General features: G+C 43.2%; 1 protein-coding gene across 5 annotated transcripts in view; it reads right to left on the bottom strand.

Annotated features, from left to right (window-relative positions):
• Nucleotides 1–18,480, bottom strand: part of TIAM2 (TIAM Rac1 associated GEF 2) — a 262,812-nt gene that overhangs the window by 202,896 nt on the left and 41,436 nt on the right. The window contains exon 1 of one of the 5 annotated variants that reach the window (XM_067011044.1): nt 104–122. The exons of the other annotated variants lie outside the window; for them this stretch is intronic. The gene's annotated coding sequence lies outside the window, so the exon portion shown is untranslated. Of the gene's footprint in view, nt 1–103; nt 123–18,480 lie in introns of those variants that run through there. 5 annotated transcript variants of the gene reach the window in all.

Raw genomic sequence — 18,480 nt, 5'->3', positions numbered from 1 at the left:
ATGGATACCAACGGGGAAAGGAAGGGGGTGGCGGGAGGAATTGGGATTGACACATATGCACTGTTGACACTATGTATAAAATAGATAACTAATGAGAACCTACCGTAGAGCACAGGGAACTCTACTTAATGCACTGTGTTCACCTAAACAGGAAGGAAATCCAAAAAAGAGGGGATATATGTATACGTATAGCTGATTCATTTTGCTGTACAGTAGAAACACAACATTGTAAAGCAACTATACTCCAATAAAAATTAATTTTAAAAAATATACATTGGGACTTCCCTGGTGGCGCAGTGGTTAAGAGTCCGCCTGCCAATGCAGGGGACATGGATTCGATCCCTGGTCCAGGAAGATCCCACATGCCGCGGAGCAACTAAGCCCGTGTGCCACAGCTGCTGAGCCTGTGCTCTAGAGCCCGCGAGCCACAACTATTGAGCTCACATGCCACAACTGCTGAGGCCTGCGTGCCTAGAGCCCGTGCTCTGCAACAGGAGAAGCCACCACAATGAGAAGCCCACGTACCATAAGGAAGAGTGGCCTCCACTCACCGCAACTAGAGAAAGCTTGCATGCAGTAACAAAGACCCAACACAGCCAAAAACAAATAATTAATTTTAAATATATATATATATATATGTATATATACACACACACACAGATAGATAGATAGATACCATATATTTGTAGGGCTCAAGTGGCCCAGGTATTTGAAGTGGGCATGAAGAGATTCCAACTTCTGCTATAAACAAATTGTGAGGGTGGAATATGTTATCTGAATATGTATTCCAGTCTTTTATGAATGAAAAGTTTCAAAGTTTTATCTAGCAGATAATCACCTAATTATTCTGAAACAAAACAGGAAATACAGTAGAATGTATACATCTTCATCTGATGATATTAAAATTACTCTTTAACATAAAAAACAAAAAAACAAAGGATGGAAAAATCCAAGTGTCCACGAATGGATGAATGGATGAACCAGATGTGGTATATACATACAATGGAATATTATCCAGCCTTAAAAAGGAAGGAAATTCTGACACACGCTACAACAGGGATGAACCTGGAGGACATTACTCTGGGTGAAATGAGCCAGTCAAAAAAGGCCAAATACTGTGTGACTCCACTTCTATGAGGGACCTAGAGGAGTCAAATTCATAGACACAGAAAACAGATCGACGGTCGTCAAAGTCAGAGGAGAGGAGGAATGAGGAGTTACTGTCTAATGGGTACATAGCTTCAATTCTGTAAAATGAAATGAGTTCGGGGGATGGTTGGTGGGGACGGTCGCACAACAATGTGCTTAAGGCCACTGAGCTGCGCACCTAATAATGGGAAACGTGGGAAACTTTATGTGATAGAGACTTTATCAAAATTAAATTTTTTAAGTTAAAAAAAGGATGACGTGGGGCTTCCCTGGTGGCGCAGTGGTTGAGAATCCGCCTGGCATTGCAGGGGACGTGGGTTCGATCCCTGGTCCGGGAAGATCCCACATGCCGCGGAGCAACTAAGCCAGTGCGCCACAACTACTGAGCCCGCGCTCTAGAGCCTGTGAGACACAACTACTGAGCCTGCGTGCCACAACTACTGAAGCCCACACGCCACAACTACTGAAGCCCGTGCGCCTAGAGCCCGTGCTCTGCAACGAGAGAAGCCACCACGGTGAGAAGCCGGCGCACCGCAACGAAGAGTAGCCCCTGCTCACCACGACTAGAGAAAGCCCGTGCGCAGCAACGAAGACCCAATGCAGCCAAAAATAAATAAATAAAATAAATAAATTTATAAAAAAGGATGATGTTTATGGCACATCAGTTATACCTAAATAAGCCTGATTTTAAAATAAAAATACGTTTTAAAGTTCCCCTGACAGTTACCCTTTCATTCTTCAAGTCAACAAATGTTTACCAGTCACCCACTGATCTGCAGCCGATATGCATGGGCTTCTTCAGAGGCTCTTCTGGCAGGAACAGGGAATACCCTTTCACTCCCACTCTATGACAAGTGTGGAAGGAGTTAAGGAACTGGGGCAAGGCTGCTCAGCTGGGAACTAGTACAGCCAGCACGGAAGCCCCAGGCTGACTCCCAGCCACGTCCTGCCCTCACCTTGCTAACTTTTCTAATCTGCCTGTCCTGCTCTGCAAAGGAAGCAGAGGTTCAGAAAGCTTAAGTCACTTCCCCAAGATTCCACACCTAGCCAGGAGGCTCAAGGCAAGAAGTCAGGTCAACCAGTTATCAGTCTACTGTCCTTTCCAACATACCAGAGAAAACCACATTTGGGAAGAAAAAAAAGTACCTCTGGGGTCCCATGGCCATTTCCAAGGCAGTCCACCTCCACCATTTTCAACCTTCTCCCCATGAAGGACTTTCATTTAATCATTTGCCATTTAATTTTGTTTACTTCATTTTTAATTTCATTTAAGTCACTTCCTTTCTTGTTCTCTGATTCATTCAACAAATCATTTAAGAACTTAGTTTTTCTTTAAAAAAATATCATCTGGACACACATTCTCCCTTATAGCTACCCATTCATTACTCAATCAGTAGATATTTATTTAGTCACCTACTAATTTGGATGCTATCAACGTGTGTTTCTTCAAGGACTTTTCTGGAAGAGACCAAGGGATCCTCAGCCACTATTCAGAACTGTCACAAAGCAGTCAGACAAAAATACTATCAGAACACAGCAAAGAGCCAAAATGCATGGCACCCACGATGAAGTTTCCCAGCTCAGGAGGAGAAAGTCCACGTAAATTCAGCAGCAGCTTTCACTCACCATCTCAACATTCCAGACAAACTTTCCCAGTAACTGGGACCCCGGAACCATTGAACATTTACACAGCATGCGGGCTTTTCTCAAAGCAAGTCTGTGAGGTAAGTGTCAGCATCTCAATTAAAAAGGATGCGAAGGTGCAAAGAATTCAACAACTTGCCGAGGCCACAGAGCAAATGATCATTCTAGACTCAATCTCAGGTCTACAGGTCACATACAGGTGACTCATCTGGATTTAAAAAGTGCATTTTGTTAAGACTAGTGGAAACGCAAATATATCATCTATTTACTCATCCAAACAAACTACAGGGACAAAGCCCAAAAATAGAGACATAGCAGAAGCCAAGAAAAAACTACTACGCATATTTTATCAGTCCTGCTTGCAAGGAGATTACCATCTAGGAAAGGCAATGCCAATCTTATCTTCTAGGAAGCGAGATAAGAAATGCTTGCTAGCAGATTTCAAATAAAGATACAACAAGAAACCTGGGACATTCCCAACCTGAGCTAGGAGTAAGTGACAAGAGGCCGGACAGTAAGAGTCACAGACTGGAGAAGAGAGACTGAAGTTGCCCTTGAGACACGGAAATACGGAGAAGTGGGCTGTAACTGGGAAGGCACCCAGCAGAGGGAAAACACACCCGCCCAGGCCTAGAGCTGGGCGACCCAACAGAGGTAACATGTTAGCTGAGCATGTAACTGCACTTTCTAGTAACTATTTTGAAAAAAGCAAACAGACGCAGGTGAGATTGATTTAAATAATCTCTCTGAATCCAATGTATCCAAATTATTATCATGTTAACATGAAAACAACATAAAAATTATTAATGAGGTAGTCCATTTTTTCCCCCCACGAAGTTCTCAAAACCCGGCGGGTGTGGACTTTGCACTTAAGAGCACACCTTAGTTGCACTGGCCACACGTGACTAGGGGCTGCTGAGGAAGACCCGCAAGTCTAGAGGCAAATCAGCCAGGAGTAGTGACTAAACCAATTAGGTCAAAGCAAGGACTTCAAGAGAAATCCTAAAGAGAGGGCTTAAAAAGTCAGGCTGGGTTTAGACTTTACCTGTTCAGGAATGAAAGGAAGTCGGTGATGTTCTAGAACAGATGACATAAAGTCAGGTCTTTGTACCAAACACTGAAGCGACTGCCCCAGCCCCGAGATCTCAGGCTCTCCGGGGCTACCGCTCCCTGGATTCCCCTCCAAATGCCCCTCCACCTCCCTCACCGGGTCCCTCCTCCTTCAGCCCCTTTCTGAGGGGCCCTGCTGACCCACCCCGTCTCCCTCTATCACTTGAGCACTATTCATTCCCAGTCTTTTCCATGATGACATCATCACCCACTGGAAGCCCACTGGCCCCTTAATTTTCCTGGATAAGCTTTATTAGTCCCCCCCAGAAGTAAATTCCAAAGCCCATCTCCCACCCCTGCCCCTGGCCTGGCCGGTGCCCCTGCAGACCGCCTTTACGTGTTACTGCCTTTGGGGTGGAGGTGTCTAGGAAGTCTAGTTCTCTAACTTTCCTACAGCCCCTCTGCCGCTTCCCACTGTGATTACTGACGTGATACGAATTTTCTAGCATCTCCTACAGAGGCTGTCCCAAACTTTTGCATCTACCAAAGTATCCAAAGCCACCCTAAAAGCCCCTGATGCTCAGCCGTAGCTGTGCCTCCTGTATTATTTTTAAAACACTTTTCCTCAACTTCCTTTCTCCAAAGCTCTGCCTGTTCACCTGGCCTGCCTGCAACCAGCCCCAAAAGCCGTGCCCGCACTGCCCAGGCCATCCTCCTGTGCTCCTGACCCAGATGAACCCGTGGGCATCTCCGCTTCAGCCCCTCCATTTCCAATGCGGCTGCTTCCAAACTCGCCCGGATTTCCCCTGCACTGGACAAGCCTCTCTCAGCCCCGTCACCCTCTCAAGCCACCATTTTTCTCTTTTGTCGCCAAAGATCTTTCCCTCAAAATTTCTTTTTAAAAAAAGCACGCCTTCACTATCTCTACTTTGTCACTACTCCTCACAGCAAGAAATGGGGCTTCCATTCCCAACTGCTCTTGGAAAAGTTTCCAGTGATTTCTAAACTTTAAATTCAATGCCCTTTTCTCACTGATTTGCAACCAAGGCAGAGAACTCATAAGGAAGAAAGTAAAAGAAAACATCTCCACACTCTGAGACACTCACCTGTAACATTCTGGTGACCGTCCTTCTCCCATCTGTCTAAACGTACACACACAAGTGATTTTTCACAATGTTTTTTCTTAGACATTTTGTAAGCAGTCTTGTTTTTTATTTACCTCCCACCCACCTCCATCCATAGTACCAACTTCTCTCTTTCCAAGCAGCATTAACATATGTACAAGATTTTTTTGAATCATTTTATATCCTCCACAATCAGGATCCTATTATACATGGTTCCTTGCCTCTCCTTTTCTCGTGGGACTCCTTCCAAGTCAAGTGGTACTGAAACCCAAGGCATGGATGTGCCACATTTTATCCAACCATTCCCCTGTTGAAAGCATCCACTTAGTTTCCAGTTCTTTGCCACTACAAACAATGCTGTAATAAATATTCTTGTACAAACAAATTACATACAGCTGCTTTTATTTCTATGGGATAGAGTCCCAGGGGGGGCATTGGGGGGGTCAAAGGCTATGTGCGTTTTAAATTTTAATAGACTCTGCCAGAACTCTTTCCACAGTGGCTATTCCCACCAGCAAAGCTGGAAGACTGCCTTTCCCCAGCATTCCTGCCAGCAGGAGATACTGTCACTTTAAAACTGTTTGCCAGGCTGATGATCTGCTATACACAAAGCTGAAAAACTCTCCCTTGCCGCCCACCGAGCTCCACGCCACTCAGGAAATTAACTCCCTTCTCTGGCAGCCCTTTCTGAGCCACCTCCTCTGACGCCTGTCTTATTTTACCTCCAAACATTAAACACAAAACAAGGCCGCCTCTCTGTCCTCTCCTCTCCTCTCCACGGGCTCTTCTTCGACAATCTCATTCTTGCTCAGGGTTTAGCCATCCTTTCTAGGAGTTGAATCCAGACTACAAAGCCAGCCAAGACGTCTCTCTCGAGCTCCACATTTCTAACTCTTCAGGGGACGTTTCTAACTGTTCATGGAACATGGTGCCTACCGATACCTCAAAAATCAGGAGGACCATCTCCAAACTCGCCTTGACTTGCTCCAAACCTATCCCTCCCCCTGTGCGCTCAGCAGCACCATCTTTTTTTTTTTTTTTTTTGTGGTATGTGGGCCTCTCACAGCTGTGGCCTCTCCCGTTGCGGAGCACAGGCTCCGGACGCGCAGGCTCAGCGGCCATGGCTCACGGGCCCAGCCGCTCCGCGGCACGTGGGATCCTCCCAGACCGGGACTCGAACCCGCGTCCCCCGCATCGGCAGGCGGACTCTCAACCACTGCGCCACCAGGGCAGCCCTACAGCAGCACCATCTTCACCACAGGTACCCAGACCTGAACATCATACTTTACTCTTCCCAACGCTTTGCCCCCATATCCAGCCAGTTGCCCAGTCTTGGCAGTTCTCTGTTCTCTTATCCAGTGGGTGCAGACGCTCCTCACAGATCACCAGGACGCCTGCAACAGCCTGCCTCACAGCCCCCGGCTCCAGCACACACCCCCGACCCCTGTCGATCCAACCCTCCGACACCTCCCCGGCTGCTCGCCGAGTTGAGCCCGACCTAACCACGCGCTCACGACCTTCTAAGCTCTGCTCCAGTCTACTGCCCAGCCTTTCCACCGACAACCCCTTATACTTCAAACTCAACAGGAGCAAGTCTGGTGGCCTTGAGGGAGATCCTTTTCAGACAGGAGAAGAATTCGTGGAGAAGGAACAGAAAGAGGAAACAGATGCAGACTGGAGTTCCATCTGCCTCCGTGGCACTGCCAGGGAGATGTCCTTCTCTCTCTCTTAGCATCAAGCAGAAAAAATAGTAGGTAAAAGAAATTGGATAAGTAAATGAAACATATTATATAAACTGACAGAAACTACAATAAGACGTATGTGTACACTCCAAAATGCCTGAAAACTAAAGACAGAAGAACAGGAAAATCATCCGCCATAGTCAAGAGCATCCTACATTTATACAAATACCAGAGAATCATTTTACAGTCACATCTGTCTCATGATAGAGTTTCATGAATCAGATATTCATAAATGACTGTCAATAAAACTCAGCAAGAGAGTGGAGTTCTATTATATTACACTATAGTAGGAAAAAAAAAAAAAGTCCACTAGTGTGAACTAAACAAAACTTACTAAATGAAACCTGAAGGGACAAAACTCAAAAACTATTTGTCAGGGCTTTCCTGGTGGCGCAGTGGTTGAGAGTCCGCCTGCCGGTGCAGGGGACGCGGGTTCGTGCCCCAGTCCGGGAGGATCCCACGTGCCGCGGAGCGGCTGGGCCCGTGAGCCATGGCCGCTGAGCCTGCGCGTCCGGAGCCTGTGCTCCGCAACGGGAGAGGCCACGGCGGTGAGAGGCCCGCGCACCACACACACAAAAAAACACAAAAAACTATTTGTCATAATAATTCACGTCTCAATTAGTCATCTGAAAATGAAACAATGAAAATGACTACTTAATAAACCTTCAGTTGATGCCTATGAGTTAAACTTTGTCCTGAATAATTGAGGAAATATAATAAAAAATTAAGAGACAAGCTCAGTGACTTCAGAGAGTACAAATACTAACTAGGGAGATGAAACATACACCTAGGAAATGAAATAAAGGATGAAGACATGTATTGTCAAGGGCAAAGCAATGGATAGAAATGGAATATGAAGAGCATGAGATTAGTTACAATAGATTCTCTGAACTCTGGGACTTGGAAAAGGCCCCCACATTATTTGTGTCAAAGCAAACAGAATAATGATCTGCTCCAGCTAAGTTGTTTAAAAAAAGCCTGACTAACAGTATCTTCAATGTTTTCTAGCCTAGCAAGAAAGATTAGAATCCAAGTTTCAATCATACTTAGCACTTTGGAAAAACTCTGTGAGCGCTGCTCCAGCGACCAGGACTCCAGCCTCTTCTGATGGGAACTGTCAACAGTCAGTCATACATGCTCACGTTGGATGCGGTGTCACAGATAATTTAAACAGCTGTCAGAGCCAAGCGACGCTTCAGAATTCCATATGGCTTGTAAAATGCACATGTGCTTTCCACCCTGCCCCCTCTCAAGAAAGAACCAGGAGAAAAGGTATGAAGTCAGTCAGACTGGGACCCTATTCCCAGCTCTGTGCCTCTGTATCCTCATCTACAATATGGATTTCCAAGATCCTTTTCATATACTTGTGGGGCAGCATGAATTCTAAAAGCCCTAGCACAGTGCCTGACGCAAGAGATGCAGCACACATTAGTAACCAGGCCTTTCTCCTCTTCCCTTAGTTCCTCAGCCTCTCACAGCATGCCATCTGCAAAATACAGAGCTCTCAGGAATTCCCTGGCGGTCCAGTGGTTAGGACTCCATGCTTCCACTGCAGGGGGCACAGGTTCTAACCCTGGCCAGGGAACTAAGAACCTGCAAGCCGTTGAGCATGGCAAAAACAAACAAAAAAACCTATTAAAACAACAACAACAACAACAACAGAGCTCTCTCAGGCAAACATTTTAAAGCAAAAGAGATAAAACTCTTTGCCAAACTCCGAATAGGGGGAATTTGTAGGTATTTTATGACCCGCTTTGTGGACCACCTATAGCACACACTCCCTTAGTGGCACAGACCAACTCAACTGGCTGCGGACCCCACGCCCCAGCTGCACTCAGGGGACGTGAGGGGCATCTTACGCACAGAGAAAGCCTGGGGCCTCGAGCCCGAGGCGGGGCCCGCACCAACGTGTGAGGAGTGAGAGGAGAGACGAGCAGAAACTCAGATGCCCTCGCAGTGGCCCACACTCACCAGGTGGGAGAAGCCGGGCAAGCAGCTGAACTCCTCTCCCCGCTGTCCTCTGAAGTGAGTCACGACTCACTCCAAGATCTCTCCTGGTATTTTCAGATTCAAATAGACCAGGGACTCCAAAGCAGTGTGAGATTTTAATGTGGGGATGTGTGTACTATTTCTATGACAGCATCACAGGCTGTCCTGTGGTGACTTCTGCGAAATATCATTATGTATATTACAGAATCATGACCTAGAGGGCTTCGGCTGTGACTCTGCTTTTGTTTTTAACATCCCACCCACCCAACACAGAGGTAGAAAAAAATACTTTTTTTTTTAAGTTTATATTCAATCTAAAGCTCAAAGGGAGGAAAAATATCAAAATATGTAAGGATTATCTTTCTCTTCCTGCCCTGTGATCTTCCTCTTCCTCAGTGACATCTCACAGTAAAGAACAGGATGAGTACTGTGGCCCCCAGGTGAACAGCTGTACGGTAGAAAGTGAACAGGATGATACAGGGGATGGGTTCGTGGGGGGCGGGGGAAAGGACGAACGTAAAACATTTGTAATAAATGGGCCAGAAGAAAAGATGATCTCTTTGAATTTGCAGGCTCTGCTCAAACACTATATGTTATTTATTAACCACTCCTTTTTTTCTTTCTATAAAGAAATTCAGTACAGTATCAGCTTTGATATATTTACAATACTCCACTTGGAGCAAGTCCAGAGTCTACATTTGGTTTTAAAAGAAGTTTCTTCCTGAATAGAAGCTATCTCAAAAAGCCAAAACACACATTCAGAAAAGCTGAGCCTCTGTTAACATTTTCCAAGCACACAGTAGCTATGCACCATTTGCTACCCACCAGAACCCCTCCAAAAGTATCACAAGGCTGCCAATTTCCCCATGCATATATAAGAATAATCCTGAAAAAGTGTCTGTTTGCAGAAGAATTCCATTTTTACTGGTATGCCAATCAAAAATTTACTGTCTCCCCAGGGAGAGTTCACTGGTTTTAGTGACTTGGCCGAATATCAAAACAGTTGTAATTAAATGGATTTCAGAGAGACAGATAAGGTATAAAAACTGAGGGTGATCCCAAAGGAACTAAAATTATGCTTAGCACATGTTTAAATTATGTACTAGTCATAAGGCAAACCACTGTCAGACACACCTCTGAGGAGAAAGATGGATCAACTGACCCAAGGAAGTATGCTCTGAAGATAGGCCATTTCAGCCCAGCGCTGGGAGGGACTGGTGACTAGCTACATTTTTCAAAATAAGTATTTCACACCCAATCATTTTAATATAAGAAAATCTGAAAAGCCACACAGTCTCAATTCAGCTCATTTCAATCTTAAGTTGAGACACTCAGAATGCAGCAGGTCTACGGTCAGGTCCGAGAGCGAGCTTTTTTTTTTTTTTTTGCGGTACGCGGGCCTCTCACTGCCGTGGCCTCTCCCGTTGCGGAGCACAGGCTCCGGACGCGCAGGCGCAGCGGCCATGGCTCACGGGCCCAGCCGCTCCGCGGCACGTGGGATCTTCCCGGACCGGGGCACGAACCCGCGTCCCCTGCATCGGCAGGCGGACTCTCAACCACTGCGCCACCAGGGAAGCCCCGAGAGAGAGCTTTTTTAATTCAACAGATGAGACACAGACTAAATGATCACCTGTCCAAAGGTTTTCTAACTAATGTCAGTTCCACAATGACACTCCCACCCCTTCATGACAACTACATCTTACAAATTGAGTGGCTACCTGCAATATCTAAGGAGGTCATGAAGTGCTCACCCAACATAAATATGGCCTGAAAATAACTGCTTCCAAATTTAGTTAATTTTTTTAACCTCCTTCCCAGGCTTAAGAAAATGAAAAACCTGTTGACTTATGTATATAACAGTATAACAGTATCTCCCAGATCCTCCAGGCCCCATCTCTAGGGAAACTCCACCCAGAACAAAGCTAGTCACCTGTGATTCAAAGGGTATGTTTATAACACTTCAAAATATTTTATTTATTTATTTATATTTATCTGTTTATCTATTTATTTATGGCTACGTTGGGTCTTCGTTGCTGCGTACAAGCTTTCTCTAGTTGCAGCGAGCAGGGGCTACTCTTCGTTGTGGTGCGCGGGCTTCTCATTGTGGTGGCTCCTCTTGTGGCTCGCGGGCTCTAGGCGCACGGGCTTCAGTAGTTGTGGCGCACGGGCTTAGCTGCTCTGCGGCATGTGGGATCTTCCCGGACCAGAGATCGAACCCGTGTCTCCTGCGTTGGTGGGCATATTCTTTACCACTGCACCACCAGGGAAGTCCACAAAAGATTTATTATAATAACACAATTGTAAAATTTTAAAGATGGTCATGGGTATCCCAGGAGTAGAGGGCACAGGCTGAGAGAAACAGTAGGTATGATCGTCACATACACATCTGACCCTTGAACAACCCAAGGGGTAGAGGAGCCAACCCCACGCAGTCAAAACTCCCTGTATAACTTTACAATCAGCCCTCCATCTGTGGTACCACATCCACGGATCCAACCAACCACGGAGAGTGCAGTACTGCCGTGCATATTGATTGAAAAAAAATCTGCATAGAAATGGACCTGCGCAGGTCAAACCCACGTTATTCAAGGGTCAACTGTATTTCCAGTCACTTAGCAGGAACGCTAACATCTAGGTAACGTGTGGAGGGCAGGTCAAGTGGCACTTGTTTCTATATGGTTAAGAGCGAAGCAAATATCAGAGTGTCTGTCAACTTCCAGAAGCATCAGGTACCATGTCTGGCTATCCAAGCTCCTGAGATCTCAGGGACCTCAGCCCAGAGCCCCCAAGAGCAGCACATCACCCCCCACCTGCCGGTTGACGCCTAAAAGTCCGCTCTCAGAGCGCCAGTCTTGTCTTCACTTCAGTCCATCAAACTTTTTCAAAAAACCGTTTGCTACTTCCTATCTCCCCTCCCCTTCACCCCTTTTGAAGATTCATTCTTAAAAGAGAAACAAGAAAGGGCTGCAGCACATACATACACATTTTAGAAAAACTCCCCGGGTGATTAAGAAGACCCTTCTCCCCAGACTGAAAACCTCTGCTTTAGCTAAATGTTTCTGCTTCAGAGATATTCTAGAGGTATCTAGCTAATTAGCCATCCATCCATCCATATCTATCCATCTAATCTACCTACCAACCTTGCTAGAGATATCGAGAGACTGAAAGAGAGACACACAGAGAGAGAGATCCCTACAATGGATATACGTGTGTATATGCACACAGGTGCACACACACGCCTGTGAGAGTGCGTAGAGAGACCCCAACGTACCGAGGGATATTTATATATAGATGGATGTGTGTATTTAACTTTGACAGGTAAGACATATTCTGCCTCGTGGCTTAGTATACCTATATGTGATGATGCATTTTATTTGTTAACTTGGTCAGTGTTTGCAAACGAGATTAACATTTAAATCGGTGAACTGTCAATGAAATAAATTGCCCTCCATAATGTGGGCAGGCCGCATCCCATCGGTTGAAGGCCTGACTAGAACAAAAAGACCAGCCCGAGCAAGAGGGAGTTCTCCAGCAGACCGCCTGCAAACTTCATCTGAGCCAGGCTGAGTCTCCAGGCTGTCTGCCCACACTGAGATTTTGGACTTGCTGGCCTCCATAATCACATGCAGCCAATTCCTTATTACAAAATTCTTTCTGTATATAGACACATCCTGTTGATTCTGTTTTTCTGAAGAACTTTAACTAATACTATATACATATCTCCCTATCTACCTACCTATCTATATCATATATATACATCCCTATATACATCCATACGTTTGTGTGTATGTATATATGTGTATATATATACATACACACACAAATATATATTAAACTAAAACAAAAGTTTCAACAAACAATATCCTTGCTACATGCAATACATTTAGATACTTTCTTTTTTTTTTTTTTAACTTTCCTTTCTTTTATTTACAAGATATATTATAAAATCCATGTTTGGTACACTGTCAAGGATTATCCCAGGCCTTCTGATCAAATGTTAACTATAACATTTAACATTTAAGGGAGAAATTTTAATAGTGCATCCTCCACAAATTCACAGTAAGCACATATTATGTTGAAGGCAAAGAAATAATCCAGAAAGCACATGATGTATTTCTGAAGCTAAATCCTACAGTTAGCAGGGTGGTAATTACATTCTTAAAATATATTTAGATACTTTCTATTCAATATTATGCTATGTCATTCCATCTCATGTGTGTCTTAATATGGGTCTTAGTCAAAAAAAAGTCAGAAAGTTATTGGAATTTTTTTAGAAGTCTATCACTAGAATTAAAAACAAAATTAACCACTAAACTGATGTCACTACCTGTGACTTGTTGTTTGAAAAACACTGTTTTATTCAAAAGGCTAAGCACTCCTACAGTGTCTGCTCCTGGATTTCCCACTTAATCGAAGGCAGAGATTGTTCCATTCTTATGGATATTTAGTTTCTTTCTATTTAGATCTTTTCTTCTAAGGAGAATGAGCCAAGGAAGAAGAATGAAAATAAAGGTTTCAAGAAACCCAGAACAGAGACTCACTGAGTACCAAAGTCAAGTTAAAATTAATTCACAATTCCCCTTAAAGCTGGTTTTAGGGTTTCCATAAAGTGGTTGACAAAAGGAATTAAGAGCAATAGGCAGACATCTCTGGACAGTTGTGACATCTGAGATCTTTCATTCTTTTCATTAAAACGTTGGTACTGCTGTTCTCCTTCTCATCTGTTTTCCAGTAAAGATTCTGAAATCCAATTTTAGGCATGACCATCAGACTTACAAGAACACTTTCAATTCAATTACACACACCTGCTAAACACAAAGGCAATAAGGCACATCCCTGTTACCCAAGTCGCCCCCCTACCCTCCACCCATTTCCTTTCTTACTAGAATTTCCCCATTTCTCACCTGAAATGAGCTGTAAATCTTTTATATTACCATGAAAGTCTCAGACTCACTTCCTGCCTATTTATATAGCCTAAACACAGTTTTCTATATAAAGAAAAAGCACAACCTTACACTTAAGTCTCTTGGTTAGACTTGTTCAACTCTTTAAGTAATAGTCTACAGTTTCAAGAGTATGAAGAATCAAAGGGAAAATGACAAATGCCAGGAGCCTTAGAAATCATCTTTTCCATTGGATTTATCACTGTTCTAGGTTCTTCAGAGAGACCCCAGGGATGTCTTCCATCTCCACTGCAGTGGAACAAGACAAAAAGATACACAAAAGGGACTTTCCTGGTGGTGCAGTGGTAAAGAACTGCCTGCCAATGCAGGGGACACAGGTTCGAGCCCTGGCTGGTCCGGGAAGATCCCACATGCCTCTAAGCAACTAAGCCTGTGTGCCACAACTACTGAGCCTGTGCTCTAGAGCCCGTGCACCACAACTACTGAAGCCCGCATGGCTAGACCCCATGCTGTACAACAAGAGAAGCCACCGTGATGAGAAGCCCTCGCACCGCAAGGAAGAGTAGCCCCCACTCACCACAACTAGAGAAAGCCTGCGCCCAGCAACAAAGACCCAATGCAGCCATAAATAAATAAATAAAATAAAATTTTTTAAAAAACAAGTCAAAGATAATATAAACTGATGGAGAGATATACTATGCTCCCGGATCGGAAGAATCATACTGTGAAAATGACTATACCACCCAAAGCAATCTACAGATTCAATGCAATCCCTATCAAATTACCAATGGCATTTTCCACAGAACCAGAACAAGAAATTTTACAATTTGTACAAAAACACAAAAAACCTCGAATAGCCAAAGCAATCTTAAGAAAGAAAAACAGAGCTGGAGGAATCTCGCTCCCTGACTTCAGACTATACTACAAAGCTACAGTAATCAAGATAGTATTCTACTGGCACAAAAACAGAAATATATATCAATGGAACAGAATAGAAAGCCCAGAGATAAACCCACGAACATATGGCCACCTTATCTTTGACAAAGGAGGCAAGAATATACAATGGGGAAAAGACAGTCTCTTCAATAAGTGGTGCTGGGAAAACTGGACAGCTACATGTAAAAGAATGAAATTAGAACACACCCTAACACCATACATAAAAATAAACTCAAAATAGATTAAAGACCTAAATTTAAGGCCAGACACTATAAAACTCTTAGAGGAAAACATAGGCAGAACACTCTATGACATAAATCACAGAAAGATCCTTTCTGACCCACCTCTTAGAGTAAGGGAAATAAAAACAAAACTAAACAAATGGGACCTCAGGAAACTTAAAAGCTTTTGCACAGCAGAGGATACCATAAAGAAGACCAAAAGACAACCCTCAGAATGGGAGAAAACAGTTGCAAATGAAGCAACTGACAAAGGATTCATCTCCAAAATTTATAAGCAACTCATGCAGCTCAATAACAAAAAAACAAACAGTCCAATCCAAAAATGGGCAGAAGACCTAAATAGACATTTCTCCAAAGAAGATATACAGATTTCCAACAAACACATGAAAGAATTCTCAACATCATTAATCATTAGAGAAATGCAAATCAAAACTACAATGAGGTATCACCTCACACGGGTCAGAATGGCCATCATCAAAAAATCTACAAACAATAAATGCTGGAGAGGGTGTGGAGAAAAGGGAGCACTCTTGCACTGCTGGTGGGAATGTAAATTGATATAGCCACTGTGGAGAACAGTATGGAGGTTCCTTAAAAAAACTAAAAATAGAACTACCATGTGACCCAGCAATCCCACTACTGGGCATATACCCTGAGAAAACCATAATTCAAAAAGAGTCATGTACCAAAATGTTCATTGCAGCTCTATTTACAATAGCCAGGACATGAAAGAAACCTAAATGTCTATCAACAGATGAATGAATAAAGATGATGTAGCACATATGTACAATGGAATATTACTCAGCCATAAAAAGGAACAAAACTGAGTTATTTGTAGTGAGGTGGATGGACCTAGAGTCTGTCATACAGAGTAAGTCAGAAAGAGAAAAACAAATACTGTATGCTAACACATATATATGGCATTTTAAAAAGTGGTACTGATGAACCTAGTTGCAGGGCAGGAATAAAGACTCAGACATAGAGAATGGACTCGAGGGCATGGGGCGGGGGAAGGTGAAGCTGGGGGAAGTGATAGAGTAGCACTGACCCTACTACCAAATGTAAACTGGATGGCTAGTGGGAAGCTGCGGCATAGAACAGCGAGAACAGCGCGATCAGCTCGGTGCTTTGTGACAACCTAGAGGGGTGGGATAGGGAGGGTGGGAGGGAGACGCAAGAGGGAGGGGATAAGGGGATATATGTATACATACAGCTGACTCACTTTGTTGTACAGTAGAAACTAACAAAACATTGTAAAGCATTTATACGCCAATAAAGATGTGAAAAAAAAAGTTTCCATGTTTTCAAAGAATAATTCAAGAGTGCACAATTTAGTAGTATTTTAGAGGTTAAACCTCAAAAGGGCTGAGCAATGCTAAGAAACTTGTTTCCAGAAAACCAGGATCGTGGTACCCTAGACTGTCAGTGACGAATACCCACTGAAAAGAGGACCAAAGAGATGAAACACGGGAGTGTTTCATGAACACTTTCATCACCAAGAGACGAAACACGGGAGGATTATTAAACTATGAGACAGCTCTTCCAGGAAAACCTGGTTCGGATACCTCAGAATAAGCAGGAACATGACTAATGCTCGCCCCAGCCTTTGATAACTGATTTCGCTGGACCTCGAACTCTGTGCAGTTCACGGCATAGGTCAGCCATCTACACAGGTGAACTTGGTGACCTTCTGCAAAATAACCATGGAAGAGGCACCATGCAGGCTAGCTATCAGTTATAAGCCACGTCTCAATTTCATGTGATTTTAACAATTTTTTTGAGAATGCCAAATGAGAAATTACATGAAGCTTCACCATCAAAAACTATGAGGCATTACTGTTAGAATCAAACTATTTAAACTTGTTACTCACTTTTCCCTTATGAAGTAAAATCTTTTCAACTAGTCTTTATTAAGCACTCACTAGATGAACCTTCATCTCGAAAAGTAAGGATACACTAGAGTGGAGAGGCTTGCAGAATGGGGGCAGGGGAAGGTGTACACGAGGGAGAAGCCTTTTAGCTAATTTCCTGAATTGAGTAATATGCATAGTGTGACTGGATAACAAAGAACATAAACATTGCCACAGGCTTTGCTCATTTACTTGGGATAACAGAATACCTTGCAATAATAATGCTTTGATAGGTAGAGCTTTCTTCATCTCTTAGCAGCATCTCCCTACACCCACCCCACCCAAGCTCCTACCTGTTTGCATGTACTTGCAGAAACCCACACACTAATTCAGCGAAGACACAGACTTGAGAACCAGTCTTCAGACCACAATTTAAGCATGATTTCTATTTGACTAAACAGTAAGTTTTCTTTTCTTGGATGCTGGCATTGCAAGGCTGCAGGTACCTGCCCTTAAAATCGAGGGTGCATTTAGAAGTATGGCCTGTTGTCTTCCGATAGAAAGTCAATCGTAGGCCCCAAACTACCATCTTTGTAAACACATTACTAACTTCTTCCATTGTTTGGATATAATCAAACCCACAATGTATTTTGAATTTCATGGACATCTGTTTTATAATTATTTTGTTTATAATACAAGTTGATACACTTTAAAGATGTCAGTTTTTTCATTTTAAAACAATTATTATCAAAAACATCATAGTTATTTATAACAGAAAGGCAGGACAAAGCTATGTTTCCTCTTACACAAAATAAAGGCGTGAACTAGATTGCTTCTAAGATTCCTTTCAGCTCAAATAATGTATACAGTACCCTCAAATCTCCCACTCACACCTAATTAGGAAAAGGCCTATTTATCTTTGTACAGATGACACAATCTGTTGTAACCCACATAATAGGCTCCAGTTGTAGGCCATTCTCTCCATGTAAAGTTGTACATTCCTTTGGGCAGGCTCTAAAGTACACAAGCTAAGGAGTTGTTATTGCCTTTGCTAACTCCAAAATTTCATAGGTTTAGTTTCCTTTCCCATAGAAAATCTAAAACATTTCATGGCTTTCTGATGCAGTCCTCCTAAACAGGTCCTCCTAATTTTTAAGCACAGAGAAAAAGTCTAGAGTAAAGAATTCTGGGATGTAGGCCTTGCTCTGTTTACCATTAACTTCTTCCAGTGGGGAATTAAAGCAGGTCATTTAACTTTCCCAAAACATCAAGCTTCTCTTCTGAAAAATGGGTTGAATTAGATGATTTCTAAAGGTTACTCTGTTCTAGAATGCTTACTGATATATAACTATTGAAGGAATATAGCACAGTTTGTGATCTGGGACCACAACATTTTGAATATGCATATGACTATAAACCCTCATGTCTGTATCACCACTACTTACAATTTTTTTTTTACGTTTGTCATCTCTTCTACTGCCCACAAATATAAATGTATTTTTACATTTTGAAATTATTCAAGAATTTTTAATGCACTCTACAAATGTTTAAAGGTTCTCCTGTAGACAACAGGACAATTATATGAGGTGTTATTTAATGTTGACAACAAAATGTAGATGTGCCCATCCATTTTCAGAACTACCCTTTGACTGATTTGCTGAAACTTCCAAATGCTGGCTGCCAACCCTGTATATACCATTCAAGTTTTAGTGAATTTTCTAACTAATGAGATTTATCAAGCCCTCAAAATTTAGCTTCTGTGACAGATAGGTTTTCAGAAAATGCCACACTACAATGACATTCTCCTCTCAACACACACCAGGACTCCAGCTATGTCAACCACCCTTCTG

The sequence above is a fragment of the Kogia breviceps genome, chromosome 13, assembly GCF_026419965.1.
Source record: "Kogia breviceps isolate mKogBre1 chromosome 13, mKogBre1 haplotype 1, whole genome shotgun sequence".
Classification (NCBI taxonomy): Eukaryota; Metazoa; Chordata; class Mammalia; order Artiodactyla; family Physeteridae; genus Kogia; species Kogia breviceps.
This window is presented reverse-complemented; position numbering and strand designations above follow the sequence as displayed.